General features: G+C 36.8%; 1 protein-coding gene across 3 annotated transcripts in view; it reads left to right on the top strand.

Moving 5' to 3' along the window:
- Positions 1-16,147, top strand: part of SUMF1 (sulfatase modifying factor 1) — a 451,940-nt gene that overhangs the window by 153,006 nt on the left and 282,787 nt on the right. For all 3 annotated transcript variants that reach the window (XR_003435893.1, XR_003435891.1, XR_003435892.1), the window contains exon 9: positions 683-741. The gene's annotated coding sequence lies outside the window, so the exon portion shown is untranslated. The remainder of the gene's footprint in view (positions 1-682; positions 742-16,147) is intronic.

Here is a 16,147-nt window from a genome sequence, read left to right as displayed (position 1 = left end):
TGTGCCACTGAGAAGAGGCAAAATAGGTGGCTGTTTGAATGGCAGAACCTTTCAGCTTAACAATAGAAGGCTAAAAGTTTATTTTTATGGGAGATCAAACTTTCTTTGTAATAGTAGGAGGGTTTTTTTCGTGTCATTCTAATTCTAATTCTTCCACTGCCAGTTATATATTATAACTACACTATGTGGTTAATAAGTGACTGGTTATATCTTGCAGCTCTGAATTTCCTTCTCTAATTCTGATTCTAGCTTTAATCCCCTCAGTTGGAAAGTCTCACGTTTCATTTAGCTGTTCCCTTGTTATTTATTTATTTATTTATTTATTTGCAGTACGGGGGCCTCTCACTGTTGTGGCCTCCCTCTCCTGTTGAGGAGCACAGGCTTCGGACGCGCAGGCTCAGCCGCCATGGCTCACGGGCCTAGCTGCTCCACGGCATATGGGATCTTCCTGGACTGGGGCACGAACCCGTGTCCCCTGCATAGGCAGGCGGACTCTCAACCACTGCGCCACCAAGGAAGCCCCCCTTGTAATTTTAATTTGCAGTGTTTTTTTAGTCAAATATTTTTAAAACCTATTTGCTTTAGTAAAGTTTTTTAGCTCTGAAGGATGATATTTTATATTCTGGAATTCACTCATGACCTCAGCTTAGAGGAACATTGAACATAATGTGCTTTTTTACAGAGCCTGAAAATTACAGAGTTGATGACACGGGAAACCACTTCTCTCTGAAGATGAAATCTGTGAGTCTTCTCATCACCTCTTAGCAAATTAATTAAGTTTTCCTCAAAAGTGGGTTTTTTGTTTTTACTTGGTAAATTAAACAGGAAGTTCAGATTGTGTTTTCTAGACCCTAGATTTTGTAGGTATTTGTTGCTGGGACTTTTGTCTTAATGAAGTCTGGCAGTATCTCTTTAGGTGAGACAACTAATTTTACCTTTGCCCTGGCACTGAGTCCAGCCATCTGCTCTCTGTCTGTATTCAAACACAAAGAGAAAATACAAAGGATAGCTGACTTGGTGGTGACAGCTGTTGGGAAAAAGAATCATTGTGTTTGACAGTGTCCTTTGGAAACAGACCAGGAGGTGAATCAAATACAATGTATTGCTTCATCTTACAGATGCCTGCAGGCTAGTTGGAATTTTAATTTCTGACTCACCCACCTTATTTCTACTTCTGGAGGAAGTCCCTCCTGTCACACACTATGTCATTGACATGGTCTTGGATAAGGGTAGACCAACATCGCAGTAGATATTTTACTAAACAAAGTGCTTGCATCAGCCAGTGCCTTGTGGATGTGCTATTTGTTTCAGCCTCTGTATTTTTAAACCAGAAATGGACAGAATTTGTATATTCTAGGGCAAATGGTCATCTTAGTTTTATTACTAAGCCAATATTTTACTTTTTCCTCCATTAAAAAAAGTCTCTGTGTAGCTAAGTAAGGAAAAACTTATATTAGATGAATAAATTTACATTTGAGCAATTAGAGTTTTATTCCAAACCATCTGGAGTAAATCATTTTCCAGTCTGTTTTTGCAACTAATTAGAGCAAAACCAAAAAATTGAAACAACTAATTAGTTGCAATTAATTAGTTGTTTCAATTTTTTGGTTTTGTTTTTTAGCAAGCAAATGAAGCTATAGCAGATCCTTAAACATAGTTATTGGAAGCAGCCTTATAGCTAAAGAAACACCATATTAGGATTGCAGTGAGGTAGGTAAAGAGATATGAGGGTGACATCAACCTTAAAGGATAAGGATATCTCTTGTGTTCCTTTTTGGAAAGTGTCTGGAATTCATGATAATTTGGTTTTCAACTTTGTGCTTGGAAACTTAATTTTGTCTTTTCCCAAAGGAAAGGGCCAGTGAAACAGGAGCACAGGATCAATGAAAGATGTGGTAAAAAGCTACTTTATTTTGTTTCCTTGGAGAAATTTAAAAAGCTTATTCGCTAAACATGAAACCAAGTTATCTATTATTCACAACAAATGTTTTCTGGAACAAAGTGAGGCATAAATTATATATTTTGCATTATGAAATAAACTAAAAAGAACAAGGAGAAAGGGAGGCACTTGAGACTGAATCAGAATGGGAGAGAAATGCAGAAGGAAACAAAGATCTGTATCTATATCTCTCTAGATCTATACTTATCTAGAAAATATATCTAGAAGTTTTATCTAACTGAATATTACTAGAAATTTTCGAGATAAAATCTATGTATCAATTGATTTAGAGCAGGAAGAGGCAAAGAAAAAAAGTCTGGGTTATTTATAAGTAAAGAGCTTATGTTCCTGGTAATGATCTGTCCTATTATTAACCTGGGACTGCTATCAGTGTTAACATATCTTAAAATATTCCATTGAAATTCTTGATTTCATTTGTCATTTAACAACTGAGTATTTATTGAGGGATTTACTACTTGCAAGGCACTGTGATGGGGTATGGAGAATGATTCTAATATTTGGTTGGCTCACACGATATGCCAGACACTAGACACAGCCTTTTATGTGGGTTATTTTGTTCAGTCCTTACAACAGTCTTGTTGAGGTAGGAGCTGTCCCACCTCTCCTCACTACATATTACAAGTAGAGAAAATGAGGTGTGGAGAAGTTAAAGATGATTAAAAATATATTTTTTAAAGTATCTTGATTTGTGGTGTTTCCTGATTTCTGTTGTATAAATGTACCTACCATGACCAATTTCAAGCTACCAACAGTTTAACAAATGGCTTGCAAAATTTCTGAGTATTAAACTGTTGGTGAGAGCAGGTGTGAGCCCGTTTCAGTACACATTGTCTACATGTCCTCAAAATACTTACAGTGAGTATAAGACTAAGTAATGCCAGCTAGAAAATAAGAGGAACCAGATAAGGTGGCATGGAAGTTTAGAGCAGAGATGCATTTTCATTTAGCCATTTTCTTGTAATTGTAATTTGCAGTTAGAGATGATTCTATGATGCGGACATTTAAAAAAATTAACATTGGTTTTATTCGTTAGAATTATTAAATTCAGCCCAAAGTGCATATCTATATAACATTATAAAAATCTGTCCTCTTGTTAAACCTTTGAAAATTCCTCAGTCTATCATATTTTACCACAGTTACTTGTTTTTAAACTACTCTATTTTCCAGCAAAGATCTAAAATATCATAAAATAACATTTTTAATATTTTAATATTAATTGCAATTTCATGTTTAAACCAAATGAAAATAATCTTCTTGTGTTGCATACAGAACAATTGCTTTCTGAATTTTCTCTCATATATCCCTATGAGATCCCATACCATTCACATTCATATTTGTTCATTTAACAAATATTTATTCATTACATGAATGCTTATTAACTGCCTCCTGTGAGCATGCTGCGGTGCTAGGCCATAAGTTTGTATATTCACTGTCTCCAAATAAGGGTGAGAGATAGGCAAACAAAAATATTTAAGTCAGAAGTTGGTCAAAGTTATAATAGAAGTAATACCCAGAGTAAAATTACTTACAGGTAGTCTATAATTTGGTGATAAATAAAATGTTTCATGAATAATGGTGGGGACATTTATTTATTTATTATTTATTAATTTTTATTGGAGTATGGTTTATTTACAATGTTGTGTTAGCCTCCACTGCACCACAAAATGAATCAGCCATACACATACAGATATCCCCTCCCTTTTGGATTTCCCTCGGATTTAGGTTAACACAGTGCATTAGGTAGAGTTCCCTGTGCTATACAGTATGTTCCAATGATGGGGACATTTAAGATGCATTTTGAGTAATGGGTAGGATGTGAAGATGTGGAATTAGGGGCAGAAGAACTGAAGGCGGTAGGAAAGCACGAATAACCACTGTTCAGTGTTTTCTATCCTCTCATTCTTAAAATGTGCTTTTGGCTCTGAAAAAGCAATACCCTAACAGTCCACGAGGTGGTAGGATAACTCCATCCTTTTCTCCATTTAAATGCAAATAATAAAATACTCATTTTACTTAAGCGGGACAAGATATTTTTCCTCTGTTGAAACTAAGAATTTGCAAATACTTGCAGGAATTGTGATGAGGAGTTTCAGAGAAATGCTTCCTTATGCAGGTGATATGGTTAGATTCACATTTATATGCAATCTAAGAGAAATTCACATTCGACGTATAACTTCTCTAGGTACGGAATTCTAAGGTGACTGAGTGAATAATTTTGACAGATATAAAATACTATGCAGAGGTACTAAACTTGGAAACATGTTTTATTTGTTTGAAAGCTAAGAATTAGGTTTCTAAGTTTCAGTGTGATTAAAAAACCAAAACCAACATAATTTAAATTTATTCACCTGGTTTGAATGGTTAGATGTGCCAGTCATTATGACATGTATGATTCGTGTATTTTGCTTATATCTGGGTCTCATTATATCTAGATCTGCCAATAGTTGCAAAAATGCAACTCAGTCAATTATAGTACAAGTTTTAAAACATGTTGTTGTTTTTATCAATACAATTTACTTGATGTTAGAATCATTTCTAATAACAAATATTCATTTGTAGCATTTGTTCATTTAGCTCTTCAACACATGTTTATTGGGAACCTGTGCCATTGTGCTAGGTGCTATTAAATTAAATTAATTAAGTTTCATGTTTGGTTGCTTTATTTTTTATTTTATTTTATTTTATTTTTTGCGGTACGCGGGCCTCTCACTGTTGTGGCCTCTCCCTCTGCGGAGCACAGGCTCCGGACGCGCAGGCTCAGTGGCCATGCCTCACGGGCCCAGCCGCTCCGCGGCATGTGGGATCCTCCCGAACCGGGGCACGAATCCTTGTCCCCTGCATCGGCAGGCGGACTCTCAACCACTGCGCCACCAGGGAAGCCCCGAGTTGCTTTATTTTTTAAACTAACTTTAGTGTTCAGAACAGTTATAATTTTACAAAACAAAATGTGAAGGTAGTACAGAGTTCCCATAAACCCCCATCCAGCTTCCCCTCTTATTAATACTTTACATTAGTAAGGTATGTTTGTTACAACTAATGGACCAATATTAACTAAAATACATATTGTATTCATATTTTCTACTAGAGAATGTTATTAAAAATGAACATCTGGGCACTAGGTGTGCTTGTTGCTTCTGGAGTGTTGTTGATGTTAGGCCCTCTCAGATGACAGAGCAAGAGAATATATGTATATTTGAGTTAGTATACACACATACATGTGTGTATGTACATACATGAATTCATACTGGTTTTTCCATTTCTAATCTAGTACCACATGGATCATTCATTCACATGTCTCCTTCCCTGCGTATCTTTATTTATTTATAAATTTATTTATTTATTTTTGGCTGCATTGGGTTTTCATTGCTGCGCATGGGCTTTTCTCTAGTTGTGGCGAGCGGGGGCTACTCTTTGTTGCGGTGCGCGGGCTTCTTATTGTGGTGGCTTCTCTTGTTGCAGAGCACGGAATCTGGGCGCGTGGGCTTCAGTAGTTGTGGCTCCTGGGCTCTACAGAGTGCGGGCTCAGTAGTTGTGGTTCACGGGCTTAGTTGCTCCACGGCACGTGGGATCTTCCCGGACCAGGGCTTGAACCCATGTCCCCTGCATTGGCAGGTGGATTTTCAACCATTGCGCCACCAGGGAAGCCCTATTGATTTACTTTTAATTGAAGTATAATTGACTTACAATATTATATTAGTTTCAGGTGTACAACGTAGTGGTTTGATATTTTTATACATTACAAAGTGATTACCACAATAAGTCTAGTTATCATCCATCACCACACAAAGTTATTACAATGTTATTGACTGTATTTCCTATGCTGTACATTACTTCCCCATGAGTTATTTACTTTATAGCTGGAAGTTTGTATCTCTTAATCTCCCTCACCTATTTTACTTATTGCCCCACTCTTCCTCTCCACCTCTGTCAACTGCCAGTTTGTTTTCTGTATCTATGGGTTTGTTTCTGTTTTATTATAGTTGTTTATTTATTTTGTTTTTTAGTTTCCACATATAAGAGAAATCATATGTTATCTGTATTTCCCCGTCTGACATATTTCAGTTGAGCGTAATAATAACCTCTAGATTCATCCATATTTGTTGCAAATGGCAAGATCTCATTCTTTTTTATGGGTGAGTAATATTCCTCTGTGTGTGTGTGTGTGTGTGTGTGTGTGTGTACCACATCTTCTTTATTCATCTATTGCTAGAGAGTTAGGTTGCTTCTGTATCTTGGCTATTGTAAATAATGCTGTAATGAACAGTGTGCATATATCTTTTTGAATTAATGCTTTTGTTTTCCTTGGAAAAATACCCAGAAGTGGAATTGCTAGTTCTTAGGGAAGTTCTGTTTTTAATTATTGAGGAACTTCTGTACTGTTTTCCATAGTAGCTGTACCAAATTCCATTCCTACCAACAGTGCATGAGGGTTCCATTTTCTCCACATCCTTGCCAACATGTGTTATTTGTTGTTGTTGCTGTTGTTTTTTTTTTTCATAATAGCCATTCTGAGAGGTATGAACTGACATATTGTGTTTTCTGTTTGTTTGTTTGTTTTTGCTGTATGCGGGCCTCTCACTGCTGTGGCCTCTCCCGTCGTGGAGCACAGGCTCCAGACGTGCAGGCTCAGCGGCCATGGCTCACAGGCCCAGCCGCTCTGCGGCATGTGGGATCCTCCCGGACCGGGGCACAAACCTGTGTCCCCTGCATCGGCAGGTGGACTCTCAACCACTGCGCCTCCAGGGAAGCCCACATATTATGGTTTTGATTTGCATTTCCTTGTTGATTAGTGGTTTTGAGCATCTTCTTAAGTGTCTCTTGGCCACCTCTCTGTCTTCTTTGGAGAAATGCCTGTTCAGGACCTCTGCCTTTTTTAAATTCAAGTTGTTTGTTTGTTTGTTTTTTAAACATCCTTGCTTTCCTTTTTTAAAAAATTTTATTTATTTATTTATTTATTTATTTATTTTTGGCTGTGTTGGGTCTTTGTTTCTGTGTGTGGGCTTTCTCTAGTTGCGGCAAGCGGGGGCCACTCTTCATCGCGGTGCGGGCCTCTCACTGTTGCGGCCTTTCTTGTTGCGGAGGACAAGCTCCAGATGCGCAGGCTCAGTAGTTGTGGCTCACGGGCCTAGTTGCTCCACGGCATGTGGGATCTTCCCAGACCAGGGCTCAAACCCATGTCCCCTGCATTGGCAGGCAGATTCTCAACCACTGCGCCACCAGGGAAGCCCAAGTTGTTTGTTTTTTTGATGTTGAGTTGTATGAGTTCTTTTTACATTTTGGTTATTGACATCTTATCGGATATATTGCAAATACTTTCTCCCATTCAGTAGGCTGGCTCTTCATTTTATTGATTGTTTCGTTTGCTGTGCAAAAGCTTTTTTGTTTGATGTAGTCTCATTGTTTATTTTTGCTTTTGTTTTCCTTGCCTAGGAGACAGATCCAAAAAAAATATTGCTAAGACTGATGTCAAAGAGCATACTGCCTATGTAGTCTTCCAAAAGTTTTATGGTTTCAGGTCTTACATTTAAGTCTTTAATCCATTTTGAATTTATTTTTGTATGTGGTGTGAGAGAGTAGCCCGGTTTGATTCTTTCACTTGTAGATGTCTAGTTTTCTTGACACCATTTATTGAGGAGGCTGCCTTTTCCCCATTGTATATTCTTGCCTCCTTTGTTGTAGATTAATTGCCCAGAAAGTGTGCGTTCATTTCTGGGCTCTCTATTCTGTTCCATTAATCTATGTGTCTGTTTTTGTGTCAGTATCATATTGTTTTGATTACTGTAGCTTTGTAGTATAGTTTGAAATCAGGGAATGTATTGCCTCTAGCTTTGTTCTTTCTCAAGATTGTTTTGGCTACTCATGGTCTTTTGTGTTTCCATAAAAATTTTAGAATTATTTTTTCTAGTTCTGTGAAAAATGTCATTGGTATTTTCATAGGGAATGCCCTGAATGTATAGATTGCCTTGGGTAGTATGGTCATTCTAACAATATTAATTCTTCCAGTTCATGAACACAGTATATCTTTCCCCCTGTTTGTGTAGCCTTCCATATTTTTCATCAGTATCTTGTAGTTTTCTGAGTATAGGTCTTTTACCTCCTTAGATAGATTTATTCCTAGGTATTTTATTCTTTTTGGTGCAATTGTAAATGGGATTGTTTTCTTAATTTCTCTTTCTGATAGTTAATCGTTAGCATATAGAAACACAACAGATTTCTGTATATTAATTTTTGTATCCTGCAAGTTTTTGAATTCATATGTTCTAATAGCTTTTTGGTGATGTCTTTAGAATTTTATATATATATATATATATATATATATATATATATGTGTGTAGTATATAGTGTCAGGTCATCTGCAAAAAGTGACAGTTTTACTTCTTTTTTTCCAATTTGGGTTTCTTTTATTCCTTTTTCTTGTCTGATTGCTGTGGCTAGAACTTCCACTATGTTGAATAAAAGTGGTGAGAGTGGGCATCCTTGTCTTGTTCCTGATCTTAAAAGAAATTCTTTTATCTTTTCACCATTGATTATGGTGTTGGAAGCGGACTTGTCATATATGGCCTTTATTATGTTGAGGTATGTTCCCTCTATACACACTTTGTTGAGAGGTTTTATCATAAATGGATGTTGAATTTTGTCACTCTTTCTCCATTTATTGAGATGATTATGTGATTTTTATTCTTCAGTTTGTTAATATGGTGTATCACATTGATTGATTTGCAGATAATAAACCATCCTTGCATCCTCCCTGGGGTAAACCCCACTTGGTCATGGTGAATGATTCTTTTAATTTATTGTTGAATTTGGTTTACTAATCTTTCGTTGAGAATTTTTGCATGTACATTCATCAGTGATAATGTCCTGTAATTTTCTTTTTCTGTGGTGTCTTTGTATGGTTTTGGTATCAAGGTGATGCTGTTAAGTTTGGAGGCATTCCTTCCTCTAATTTTTTAGAATAGTTTGGGAATAATAGGTGTTAACTATTCTTTAGGTGTTTAGTAGAATTCATCTCTGAAGCTGACGTGACCTGGTCTTTTGTTTTTTGGTAGTTTTAAAAAATTACTTATTCAACTTCATTACTGGTAATTGGTCTGTTGTATTTTCTATTTATTCCCGATTCAGTCTAGGAAGATTGTGTATTTCTAGGAATTTATCCATTTCTTTTAGGTTGTCCAATTTGTTGGCACATTATTATTCATAGTAATCTCTTATACTCTGTATTTCTGTGGTGATGTTTGTAACTTCTTGTCTTTCCTTTGTGATTTGTTTATTTAGGCCTTCTCTCTTCTTTTCTTGATGAGTCTGGCTAAAGATTTATCCATTTTGTTTATGTTTTTGAAGAATCAGCTCTTAGGTTCATTGATCTTTTCTATTTTTTTTTAGTGTCTATTTCATTTATTTCCTCTCTGATCTCTATTACTTCCTTCCTTCTACTAACTTTAAGTTTTGTTTGTTCTTCTTTTCCTAGTTTCTTTAGGTGTAAGGTTAGATTGTTTATTTGAGATTTTTCTTATTTCCTGATTGGTATGCTTGTATCACTATGAACTTCCCTCTTGGAACTGCTTTTGTTGCATCACACAGATTTTGGAACATTGTGTTTCCATTTTTAGTTGTCTTCAGGTATTTTTTGATTACTTCTTTGATTTCTTCAGTGGTCAATTGGTAGTTTAGTAGCATATTCTTTAGCCTCTACCTGTTTGTGGTTTTCTGCAGTACTTTTCCTTATAGTTGATTCCCAGTCTTATACCACTGTGGATGGAAAGGATGCTTGAAATGATTTCAGTCTTAAACTTATTGAGATTTGTGGTGGTCTAGCATGGGATCTATCCTGGAGAATGTTCCATGTGCACTTGAAAATAATGTGTATTCTGCTATTTTTCAATGGAATGGTCTATATATACATCTATTAAGTCTATCTGGTATGATGTGTTTTTAAAGCCAGTGTTTCCTTATTGATATCCTGTCTGGATGATCTGTTCATTGATGTATTTTCATTACTAAAGTCCTTTACTATTATTTTCTTCCTGTCAATTTCTCCCTTTATGTTTTTGCTTTATGTATTTTGGTGCTTATATGTTGGGAGCATAGATATTTACAGTTCTTCAGTTCTTACATCTTCCTGTTGGATTGATCCCTTGATCATTATGTAACGTCCTTCTTTGACTCTTGTTATAGACTTTGTTTTAAAGTGTTTTGCCTTTTATCAGTATTGCTACCCCAGCTTTCTTTTTGTTTCCATTTTCATGGAATACCTTTTTCCATTCCCTCACTTTCAGTCTGTGTGTGTCTTTACCTCTGAAGCGAGTCTCTTGTAGGCAGCATATAGATGGGTCTTGTTGTTTTTATTGTTTTGGGTCCATTCAGCCACTCCATGTCTTTTGCTTGGAGCATTTAGTCCATTTATGTTTAAAGTAATTATTGATAGGTATGTACTTATTGCCATTTTAATTGTTTTCAGGTTTTTTTGTAGTTCTTTTGTTGTTGTTGTTCTGTTCTTCTTTTGCTTTTTCCCCTTTACATTTGATGACTATTTTGTGTTATATTTGAATTCTCTTCTCTTTTTTGTGTGAATGCATTTATTATAGATTTTTGTTTGTGGTTACCATGAGGTTCATATATAACAACATTTATAAATGTATTTGAGGGACTTCCCTGGTGGTGCAGTAGTTAAGAATCCACCTGCCAGTGCAGGGGACACGGGTTTGAGTCCTGATCTGGAAAGATCCCACATGCTGTGGAGCAACTAAGTCTGTGCGCCACAACTACTGAGCCTGCGCTCTAGAGCCTGCAAGCCACAACTACTGAAGCCCACGTGCCTAGAGCCTGTGCTCCACAATAAGAGAAGCCACCACAGTGAGAAGCCAATGCACCGAAACAAAGAGTAGCCTCTGCTCACCATAGCTAGAGAAAGCCCATGCACAGCAACGAAGACCCAACACAGCCAAAATAAACAAACAAACAAACAAATAAAATTTAAAAACAGCAAAAAAAATATATATATGTGATTATTTTAAGTCATTGATTTCCTAAGTTCAGACACATTCTAACAACCCTGCATTTTACTCTCCAACCATGTTATTGTTTTTACATCATATTTTACAGCTTTTTTGTTTGCATATCCCTTAACTACTGATTGTGGATATAGATGATTATACTACTTTTGTCTTCCTACTAGTTTTATAAGTGGTGGATTTACTATCTTTACTGTATATTTACATTTATCAGTGGGATTTTTCCTTTCATAATTGTCATATTTGTAGTTATTTTTTTTTCCTCTTATAGAAGTCCCTTTAACATTTCTTGTAAAGCTGATTAGTGGTGCTAATCTCTTTCAGCTTTTGTTTGTCTATAAAACTCTTTATTTCCCCTTCAAATCTGAGTGATAGCCCTGCCAGGCAGATTATTCTTAGGTGTAGGTTTTCCCTTGCATCACTTTGAATATATCATGCTACTCTCTCTGGCTTGCAGTTTCTGCTGAGAAGTCAGCTGATACTTTTGGGGAGTTTCCTTATACATGGCTAGTTGCTTTTCTCTTATTGCTTTTAAGATTCTCTATTTATCGTTAATTTTTACATTTAAATATATTGTGTCTTTGTGTGGACTTCTTTGGGTTCATCTTGTTTGTGACTTTTGTGCTTCCTGGACCTAGATGTCTGTTTCCTTTTGCAGCTTGGGGATATTTTCATCTATTATTTATTTAAATGAGTTCTCTGCCCATCCCCCACCTTATCCTTCTGGGACCCCTAAGATGCAAATCCTTGATGTTGTCCTAGAGGTCTCTTAAACTGTCCTCACTTTTAAAAATTCTTTTTTCTGTTCAGCCTGGGTGATTTCCACTATTCTGTCTTCCAGTTTGCTGATCCATTCTTCTCTATCATCTAGTCTACTCTTGATTCCTTCTAGTGTATTTTTCATTTAGTTATTTTATTCTTCACCTATGCTTGATTTTTAAAAATATTTTCTAACACTTTGCTGAACTTCTCACTGTGTTCATACGTTCTTCTCCTGAGTTTGTTGAGCATCTTTCTGATGATTACCTTGAACTCTTTATTGGGTAAATTGCTTATCTCCACTTTGCTTTGTTCTTCTGGGGTTTTGTTTTTTTCCTGCTTGGAACTTATTTCTTTGACTCCTCACTTTGCCTGTTTCTTTTTGTTTATTTCTATATATTAGGTAGGTTGTTTATTTTCCCAATCTTGAAGTGGCCTTATGTAGAGTTCCTATGGAGCTTAGTAGCACACTCCCCTCTAGCCACCAGAGCTATATGCTCTAGGAGTGTCCCCGATGCTGGCTGCGTGGGCCCTTCTGTTGTGGGACTGATTACTGGTGTGCACTGGTAGGCAGTGCTGGCTCCCTGCTCAGTTGGCTGCCAGGTTCTCCCTTGTATGGTGACTGCTGACCTGCAGATGGGCAGGGCTGGGTCCCAGGTTGGCTGACTCTGGTGCCTAAGGATCCAGGGCTAGTGCTGGCCCACTGTTGGCCAAGGCTGCATCCTGGGGTCGCTGGCTGCAAGCCTTGGGAGATGGGCAGTGCTAGGTGCTATTTTAAATGGTCATTTATTGCACATTGTGCTCTAGCTAGAAACTTTACAACTAGACATTTACCTTGTATGGATGATAGCACCAAAGAAGATAGGTTTAAGTTAAGAGAGATGGTAGTTCCAGTCTATAATAGTGTAGGAAGTACTGGAATGAATGATGGAAAGTGGGTATATGTGGGAGGGTGGTACTTCCCAGGAAATCTTCAAGAACAGGTGAGGCGTAATTAAGGCCTATACTTGCATGAAGGCATGTATTTAAGCCCTGTCTCTTAGGTTCCTTCCAGTTTTATTTCAAGTTTCTAGATGTTGGAGCAGTAATGCGAGAATATTCCCTTAACACGTCATCTGTGAATGACCAGTGTACACCAAAGTGGCCAAATATGCTCCTTGTTCTCATTGATCATTTCCTCAGTTTCATAGGATAGGCCTGACGATTTAATTAGGCAGGAAATGTGGGGCATGTTTTGGGAACTGGAAACTGCTTTTTAAGTTCTAAGAGGGGAAGGAGAGCTGTAGATTCCTGACCCCCATCTCCAGGTGAGAGTGTCCTGGCCTCCAGCTGCTCTTTTACCACCAGTCTGAGTTTTACAGGCTTCCTTTATGTCACTATCCTTCTCCCCATCTGCACCTCAACTCCCAGTTGTTGTTTTTCATCTAGTTCAGTTCTGGCTTCACTGGGATAAGGTTAAAATAGCCCTCCCTCTGAATGTGATGTTATTACAGCCCACCAGGAGAAAGTTATGCTGCATACTTTTTCTGCTACAGAGCTGAATAGCAATGAATATTGGGATAGCACTGGTAGGAAGAACAAAAAGCACTCTATGGGCCTGAGGTTCTTCTTGATTCTCATAGATAAATACTAAATAAAAAAGGAGTAAAGTAAAGGGAGATTTGCAAAGTTCCAAAACCATTCTTATTGGTTAAATTTAAAGTTAAATTTTTTTTTACAAACAGAAGGCTGCGTAACTTCTAGTTTTTGAATGAGATGATTATATTGCAACACTAAGCTAGGTTAGAAGGACTAACTAGATGCTAACCCTACAGGAATAGCTCACTGTTTTGGGATGGAGGCCAATCATAGTTCAGTTAACCCTTGAACAACATAGTTTTTGAATAGCACAAATCCACTCATCAGCAGATTTTTTTCAGTAAATATGTACTACAGTACTACATGATCCAATTTGTGGTTGTGTGACTCCATGGATGTGGAACTGTGGATACAGAGGACAGACTCTGCAGTTATATGTGGATTTTCAACTGCATGGGGGTGGGTGGTTGGTGCTCCTAACAAGCTCATTGTTCAAGAGTCAACTGTAATTCTTTCAGAATCCTTCCCAAAAGTTTTAGAGTGTTTATTTTTTAAGTGGAAAGACATACAGAGCAATAATTTCTGCTTCTTAATTCTTTGCCTGAAGCCAATGATATTTTTGTGCTACGCCAAGAGGGAAATTCTGTCTATACATAGTTTCTCTGCTTGTCAGTACTATTTGCGTACTGCCCAGATATATTTGCCGAGATTAGGAAACTGGTATTTATGCATCAATGATGAAGCAATTAAGAACCTGGTTATATCATTGGACGTAATAACCTCAGCTTTCCTGGGGGTTTTCTGATGAAGTCGTTCTAAATGGTCACAAACCTGTATTGAAAATAGCAGGTGCCTGAACTCTTAGGGGTCATTATTTTGCTTTTATACAGAATCATCTTTAAATTTTTCATGCCATCGTAGAGTTGGGAAAGGGAGCTCAGAAGATGAGGAGAAAAGAAAGCATGTACGTCAGAGCAGCACTGTGAATTATCCAAGTCCATGAATTATCAGAAAGACTTCCAAAATCATCCTATTTTCCTATACTGGATGATTTGCTAATTTACTTTAAGCTCTGCTTAGTTGATAATAATGGAATTTTCTAACCATAAGCAGCTGGCTAATGCAGAACTAACCAAGGTGACAAGGAAAAGCACTCTATGTTTTAAATCTGTTGTTCCCAAAATGCACTGAGGCACCTTGGAGAGCCTAAGGGGAGCTCACAGGGGTACTGCAGGTTATTTTAAATATTCCAGGGGAACACAGTATACTCAACATCTGTGCAAATTATTAGCTCTACGGTAGTTCAGTTTCAACCTTAGATCCTGCTATATTCCTTTTGATTAGGTTGGGTTTTGGTGATTACTGTGATAAAAAGCAAGTACAAGTGATAATCAACAGGAAGTTAGAGTGAGTTTTCAACCTGATTCTAAGGTTTGAGGAGTTGTGTAGTGACCAGGAGGCACACACATCTCATTAGTAAGTAACCGTCCTTAAGAAGAAAATTAAAAAAAATTCAATTTATGTGAATTACCCTTCCAAATGGCTATTAAGTTGTCAGGACGTAAATAATTGTTTGGATCTAACAGAATTCATATCTTCTCCTGGCTTAGGGATGTCATGAAAAAATTAGTCAGGCACAAAGATTACCATGATCCAAAAAAGTTTGGCAACCTATAGGTTAAATGATTTTTTAAAATTGGTTTTGGTTTTCTTTTTTCTTCTTAAAAGCTTTTGTACTTTTCCCCCATCATTTTATCTAAATGTACAAATGTAATCATATACCTATTTTTTAAGGTATTTTTTGTTTCTGCTAGCTTTCCTCTACCTCCTCCTTCTACCTCCCCACTTCCCTACCAGGTAGGAACCTGATATATGTCATTAGCAACCTAGTGTATATCTTTCTATATCTGTCAAGGACATGCTTCTATAAGACATATATGCATATTTATTTAAATGTACAAGGCTGGTAGGTGTTACTATTTTATGAAAATGGGAGAATGTTAGTTATGAAAGGCAAATATTATGAAAATAATTTTAACCTTGCAGACCCACTGTAATGGTCTCAGAGATCTCAGGGCTTCCTAGGCCACGGTTTGAGAGCATTTGCAATAGATATAGTTTTACAGCAAGTGAAAACCTAGATCTGGATTGCAGTGATACACCCATAGCAATGTTTTTTTTTAAGTTCTATATAAATACTTCATGTCTAAAAATGCTTGATGATTTTTATCTACAGTACATAGTGTTATAAATGTATATTAAGTGTCATGGTATGTTATGGACTTTTCTTCATATTTTTCATTTACTTTATTGACACTGATAAAATGTCTTTTGAACTTATAATTGTTTTAAGTACTCTAGGGTATGAAACTTATTTGTAATATTGTTTTGATTTTTTTTTTTTTTTTGCCACTCTGCGTGGCTTGTGGGATCTCAGTTCCCTGACCAGGGGTTGAATCTGGGCCACAGCAGTGAAAGCTTGGAATCCTAACCACTAGGCCACCAGGGAACTCCCATATTCATAGTATTCATTTATATTTTCTTTTAATTGGCATTGGCTTGATGGCTAACAATGATGATGTGCTTATTGATTATTTGTATATCTTCTTCTATGAATTTTGTTCATGCCTTTTGTTCATTTAAAAAACCGAGCTGTTAGATTTTTACTGTTAATTTGTAGTAGTTCTTTATATGTTTTGGATAGTATCCCTTTGATATATGTGCTATGTTTTTTCCAGTCTGTGTGTGTAGGGTTATTTTGAGATTCAAATGAGGAATTATACGTTAAGGACAGTGCCTGGCACATAGTAATTATTCAAAATAGAGAGAACAGAGGTTA

The sequence above is a fragment of the Aethalodelphis obliquidens genome, unplaced genomic scaffold (genome assembly GCF_003676395.1).
Source record: "Aethalodelphis obliquidens isolate GAN/ISIS:26980383/991018 unplaced genomic scaffold, ASM367639v1 scaffold22, whole genome shotgun sequence".
NCBI classification, from domain to species: Eukaryota; Metazoa; Chordata; class Mammalia; order Artiodactyla; family Delphinidae; genus Aethalodelphis; species Aethalodelphis obliquidens.
The sequence above is the reverse complement of the archived record's forward strand: the minus strand, read 5'-3'. Positions and strand labels throughout refer to the sequence as shown.